Consider the following 7,346-nt stretch of genomic DNA (forward strand, 5'->3'; position numbering starts at 1 on the left):
ACAACAACCTCAGCACTGAAAAACACCAACAAATTCAACAACAACCTCACCATTGAAAAACACGCCTTCAATATCAACACTAACAGTGAAAACATGACAAATTGAACTGCAACCTCGACAGTGAATATACCAACAAATCCAACAACAACCCAAACACTGGAATAACACCATCAACAACCTCAACACTGCAAACATCAAATTCAACAACGACCTCAACAATGAAAAACACCAACAAATTCAACAACAACAAGGTCCCTCATGGGAGGTTAGTTAGGAAGGTTCAGTCGATAGGTATACATGGAGAGGTAGTAAATTGGATTAGACACTGGCTCAATGGAAGAAACCAGAGAGTGCTAGTGGAGAATTGCTTCTCTGAGTGGAGGCCTGTGACTAGTGGTGTGCCGCAGGGGTCAGTGCTGGGATTGTTGTTTGTCATCTATATCAATGATCTGGATGATAATGTGGTAAATTGGATCAGCAAATTTGCTGATGATACAAAGATTGGAGGTGGAGTGGACACTGAGGAAGGTTCTCAAAGCTTGCAGAGGGATTTGGACCAGCTAGAAAAATGGGCTGAAAAATGGCAAATGGAGTTTAATGCCGATGTGTGAAGTATTGCACTCTGGAAGGACAAACCAAGGTAGAACATACAAGGTAAATGGTAGGACACTGAAGAGTGTAGTACAACAGAGGGATCTGGGAATACAGATACATAATTCCCTCAAAGTGGCGTCACAGGTAGATAGGGTCGTAAAGAGGGCTTTTGGAACATTGGCCTTTAGAAATCAAAGTATTGAGCATCAGAGTTGGAATGTAATGATGAGGTTGTATAAGACATTGGTGAGGCTGAATTTAGAGTATTGTGCGCAGTTTTGGTCACCGAATTACAGGAAGGATATTAATAAGGTTGAAAGAGTGCAGAGAAGGTTTACAAGGATGTTGCCGGGACTTGAGAAGCTGAGTTGCAGAGAGATTGAATAGATTAGGACTTTATTCCCTGGAGCATAGAAGAATGAGGGAAGATTTGATAGAGGTGTATAAAATTATGATGGGTATAGATAGAGTGAATGCAAGCAGGCTTTTTCCACTGAGGCTAGGGGAAAAAAAACAGAGGGCATGGGTTAAGGGTGAAAGGAGAAAAGTTTAAAGGGAATAATAGGGAGGGGTTCTTCACACAGAGAGTGGTGGGAGTGTGGAATGAGCTGCCGGATAAAGTGGTAAATGCGGGGTCACTTTTAACATTTAAGAAAAACTTGGACGGGTTCATGGATGAGAGGGGTGTGGAGGGATATGGTCCAAGTGCAGGTCAGTGGGACTAGGCTAAAAATGGCTTGGCACAGACAAGAAGGGGCAGAAGGCCTGTTTCTGTGCTGTAATGTTCTAAGGTTCTATTTGATTAACTTGTAATTATAAAGACAATATCTTTGCATATATTGCATTAGGCATATGGAAAATCCTTATTCTATATATAAGGCACCTTGTAATCTTCATCTTAATCTAGTTTACTTATTATAGTAAATTCAAAATGAGGGCCTTTTATGGTGTTTTATACTCCTCCTTTAGCCCCTGCTTTTGGCTCTTGGCTAGTCCAGGATAAGGCTACTAAACAGAAGTATCCCAATACTTGTTCCTATGTCCTGGAGGATGACTGGTCCCTTTGTATCCTTCCTTGCTCCACTGCCATCACTGGTGCTCTCCCTTCTGTGGACTTGGACTGTCTTGTAAAGACACACTTGATTACATTGATGAGTATCATCAATGTCAAGATCACCATGAAAAGTATTGCAGTTCCTTGTGGGATTGATGTTCCCACAGTATCCAGACATCCTGATGGCCATTCACCCCAGCTGGACAATAACGTTAAGTTTCTCCACATCTTTTCTGATGTGAGCAGTTAGATTAAATGTTTTCTGGTATAAAGATGCAGCACTCTGAGCCAATCACTACACATACAATTGGCTGGACTCAGGTAGATCCAGCTGTCCTGACCCAGCAATCACTCACCTTGAAATTCTTCCGGGGATCTTTCAGATTCTCCCTTTGGTTTCAGGGTTTAATATCAGACCAGGAGAAGATTTCTTTTGATTATAGACGATTGTGTATCTTTCTTATAACCAGCCTTCCCTGCACATTTCCTGCTGCTGTGGAACTCTCTCCACATCTCTCCTGATACGTGATGACCAGGTTGTCTACTCTCCTGAGATATCTGATCTGCCATTATCACCCCTGACCAGGTCAGGGAGAAAGGAATTCCTCTTCCCGAATAGATAGGAATATGTGAACACACACAGCACTTTGACCAGTTAGTCATCTTTGTATATGTGTGTGTGCCATAAATAGAGAAGTGTTTACATGTCTCTCTCCAGGAGCTGATGAACCACCCCAGATTTTGGTTTCATTTCAGCCAGCATCTGTACCTTAAATATTAAAACGATATAAACACGTGCATTCATTCTGACTGTCTCTGCAACTTCTGTTTTACGATCAGACACAAGAGTTGGTCAAAGTCAAATAAAAAGTTGGATAATTACCACGCCACACTTTGTACCTGCTCTTGACTTGACTTGCTTCTGCACTGGGCCATGTGCAAGTCAATATTTAGTGATTGTTGTTGTTGGTGTAGAGCTTCAGATAACTTCACCAGCAGATAATCTGTAATACAATCCAGAGCACCGTGTGGCTTTAATCAGATTCTCTCTACTTCTTCTAGTATAATAAGTTATTCAGTCACTGCATCAGCTTCGATGTCTTGGGTTTTCTCACTGGGATGAAGTTTTAACTGAATCTTATCTCCACCATGTGCTGCAGGTCTCACTAATCAGGACACATAGAACATAGAACATTACAGCGCAGAACAGGCCCTTCGGCCCACGATGTTGCGCTGACCAGTTAAAAAAAAAGACCCACTAACCTAAACCAATCCCTTTTCGTCCATAAACCTATCCACGGATACATGTCTGATCTGTAACCACAACAGCAAGAGTTCGTACCCAGTGAGTTCCTAATCCCTTTTTGTACTTTCACCATTACCTTATCACCTGGTGTAGACAATTTAGGAATATTTTCTCCAGCCAGTTTAGTCCAGTCTCGGTGCTGCTGTTGAATGATTACCTGCTTTTGGAGAAATTTCAGATGGTCTATTAAATCCCTCATACGCTGGAATATTTCTCATTCTCCTCTTCCTGTGATTGCTTCCTCTGGGAAGTGCATCATTCTCCCTGTCATCAGCTCAGCCGGGGATAATCCTGTTCCAGGAGCCTGAGTGACTCTGATGCAGCAAAATTGCAGCAAGGCCCAGTTATTTCCTTCTCCAGTGTTTGATTCATCCTCTCCCTGAACCCTGGGGGTGACATGGTGTGTGAAACCTCTGCCTTACTCCCAACATTGGACAGACTTCTTTCAAAACTGTTCTTGTGAAATGAGTTCCTTGATCAGAATCTAACTGAAGAGGAATTCTGTATCTGGGAGTTACCTCATTTTCTGTTTTTACTGTGGCATCTTTACACGAGAATGCTTCAACTCATTGAGCAATCTGGTGTCCAATTATTAAAGGGTATGTCTTTCCCTGCACCCCAGTAATGGCCCGGCCAAACTTCTGTCCCACTTCTTTAACTGATCGGCTGTGCTGTGAGTTGGTGTCTGTGAGGACTGCGGTGCTGGCTGAAGCTCAGGACAGAGCCTCAGGAGGTTATCGGAGTCTCAGATCCTTCTCCATCTGGGATCCGGTCCCTGTTTCCCTCTCCCTTGGGTCTGTAATCCTTTCTATACCCAAAGAGAAAATACTGGAAAAATCTCAGCGGGTCTGGCAGCATCTGGAAGGAGAGAAAAGAGCTGATGTTTCGAGTCCAGATGACCCTTTTTACAAAGCTTTGATAAAGGGTCATCTGAACTCGAAACATCAGCTCTTTTCTCTCCTTCCAGACGCTGCCAGACCCGCTGAGATTTTCCAGCGTTTTCTCTTTTGGTTTCAGGATTTGCTGTAAATTGCTTTTAATCCTTTTTAGACGAAAACCACTTTACTGAAAATTACAGCATTGATTCCGCTCCAGTGCCCTGCTTTTTAACATGATCCAGCCCTATGTCCCACAGATAAAACATTTACTGCTATCCTCCCTGCTGGAGCCTCACGGAGAGAGTGTCCCATCGCTCCCAGACTGTGCACTTTACCAGAACCTGTGCTGGGGACATCCTTAAATTTATAGCCTTGCCTTCTGCTCTCAAAGGCCGATTTGTGATTTCCCGATAATTATTTCCTATCGGGAAATCTATTTCAATGGTTCTAGTCAAAACTGGATTAAATCTTTCTTTAAATAAATTTAAAACACGTTGTCATCCCCTGTGGGTGATAGTCCTGATGTAGAGATGGTGTGTGAGGCCCCTGTGGGTGCAGTGACCCCTCCTGTATTTACAAACACTCTGACTTTTCTCTCCCCTTATTCCTCAACTCCTTCAGACCCTGTCTAATTACTCATAGAATCATAGAACCCTCCAGTACAGAAAAAGGCCCTTTGGCCCATCGAGTCTGCACTGATCACAATCCTACCCCCATATCCCTCCATATCATACCCACTAATCCCTCTAACCTACGCATCCCTAGACACTAAAGGGCAATTTCTCAGCATGGCCAATCAACCTAACCCACACATATTTGGACCGTGGGAGGAAACCAGAGCACCCGGAGGAAACCCACGCAGACACGAGGAGAATGTGCAAACTCCACACAGACAGTGACCCGAGTCGGGAAGCGAACCCAGGCCCCTGGAGCTGAGAAGCAGCAGTGCTAACCACTGTGCTACCGTGCTGCCCTTGTACTCCTTGGCTTGCTTCTTTGTTTAATTCAGTAACAGATTCATGTTTTATTCCCTGTGCAGTCAGTCCTCCTGCAGAATTTTCCCTCTGCTGATCACTGCTTTTCTCTCAGAAAGAGATTTGCGAGTTTTACATAACTTCCCACAAAATTCCTCCAGTAATGAAAAAGCCTTTAATGTTTGTCTCAGCAGTGAGAGGTTTTTGTTCAAATATAACCTGATCCGCGCCTCTGGAACTTCCATTTTTTTTCACTGAATTCGAGAACATAACAACATCCTTGAAACAAAATTCAAACTTTTCCATTTGATTTTATTGCTTGTTCTTTATCTGAAATAACATCATTTTAAGAAAACTTGCTTCCATCAAATTTGCTGATGTCAGAATTATCCCAAACTCAGGAAACTCGGTTCTGAGTTTTTAAATGTCTATTAGTGTCTACCTCATCGCTTAAAAAAATTCTGTTCATCCACAGCTATCACCTAAACTGTGTTTTATTTTCTAAAATACTATTTATATTTTCTATTATGTTGAACATCTATAAATAAGTTCTTGAATGTCTCACAGCTGCTATGATAACACACAGAGCCGTCCTGTCTGGGACAGAGTGGGATCATTCTCTGCGAATTTCACCAGGGGCAGAGTTAAGATTTCTCAGATGGACATCATGACATTATCACGTCAAACTCTGGAATAATTCTATCCCATTATCTCTTCATTGTCAATTTTTATCAGAAATATATCTCCAAATTTAACAAAAAGCTTAATCTGGATTAATCCAAAGCAAGATTTATCATAATCACTTTTAAGCATCCCTACTCAATTAAAACTTTTAAACTTACAGACAATCTCACCAGTTTAAGCTTAAAATTTGCATGTTTAATTATTAGACGATAAGACCATAAGACATAGGAGCAGAAAGAGGCCATTCAGCCCATCGAGTCTGCTCCCCATTCAAACATGGCTGATATTTTTCTCATGCCCATTCTCCTGCCCCCCTTATTAATCAAGAACCTATCTATCTCCGTCTTAAAAATACTCAGTGATCTGGCCCTCACAGCCTTCTGTGGCAAAGAGTTCCACACAGTCACCACTTTCTGGCTGAAGAAATTCCTCCTCATTTCTGATTTAAAGAATCGTCCTTTTAGCCTGAGATTATGTCCTCTGGTTCTAGTTTCTCCCACTAGTGGAAACATCCTCTCCACGTCCACTCTATCCAGGGCCTCACAATATTCTGTAAGTTTCAATAAGATTCCCCCTCATCCTTCTAAACTCCATCAAGTACAGACCCAGAGTCCTCAACCGTTCCTCATATGACAACTCTTCAATCTAGAGATCATTCTTGTGAACCTCCTCTGGACCCTTTCCAAGGCCAGCATATCCTTCCTGAGATATAGGGCCCAAAACTGTTCACAATACTTCAAACGGGGTCTGACCAGAGCCTTATACAGCCTCAGAAGTACATCCCTACCCTTGTATTCTAGCCCCCTCGATAAGAATGCTAACGTTGCATTTGCTTTCCCAACTGCCGACTGAACCTGCACGTTAACCTTAAGAGAATTCTGACTTCCAAGTCCCTTTGTGCTTCTGATTTCCGAAGCATTTCTCCATTTACAAAATAATCCATTCCCCTTCCCAAAGTACATAACCCCACACTTTTACACATTGTATTCCAGCTGCCACTTCTTTGCCCACTCTCCTAACCTATCCAAATTCTTCTGTAGCTCCCCACTTACTCAATGCTACCTGTCGCTCTACATATCTTTGTATCATCTGCAAACTTAGCAACAGTGCCTTCAGTTCCTTCCTCCAAATCGTTAATGTAAATTGTGAAAAGCTTTGGTCCCAGCACTGACTTCTGAGGCACACCACTAGCCATAGAGGTTTACAGCATGGAAACAGGCCCTTCGGCCCAACTTGACCATGTTGCCCTTTTTTTCAAAATCCCAAAACTAATCCCAATTGCCCACATTTGGCCCATATCCCTCTATACCCAACATACCCATGCAACTATCTCAATGCTTTTTAAAAGATAAAATTGTACCCGCCTCTACTACTACCTCTGGCAGCTTGTTCCAGACACTCACCAGCCTCTGTGTGAAAAGATTGCCCCTCTGGACACTTTTGTATCTCTCCCCTCTCACCTCAAATCTATGCCTTCTAGTTTTAGAGTCCCCTACCTTTGACTATCTACCTTGTCTATGCCCCTCATTATTTTATAGACCTCTATAAGGTCACCCCTGAACCTCCTACGCCCCAGAGAAAAAAGTCTCAGTCTATTCAACCTCTCCTGCTGCCATCCTGAAAAGACCCTTTATCCCCACTCTCTGCTTTCTGCCAGTCAGCCAATCCTCTATCCATGCCAGGATCTTACCCTCAACGCTATGGGCACTTAACTGAGTTAACAGTCTCCTATGTGGCACCTTGTCAAAGGCCTTCTGGAAATCTAAATAAATTACGTCCATTAGTTCTCGTTTATCTAACATTCTTGTTATTTCCTCAAAGAACTCTAAAGATTTGTCAGACATGACCTCCCCTTG

This window comes from Carcharhinus amblyrhynchos, unplaced genomic scaffold (assembly GCF_965287045.1).
Source record: "Carcharhinus amblyrhynchos unplaced genomic scaffold, sCarAmb.v2.hapA scaffold_90, whole genome shotgun sequence".
Classification (NCBI taxonomy): domain Eukaryota; kingdom Metazoa; phylum Chordata; class Chondrichthyes; order Carcharhiniformes; family Carcharhinidae; genus Carcharhinus; species Carcharhinus amblyrhynchos.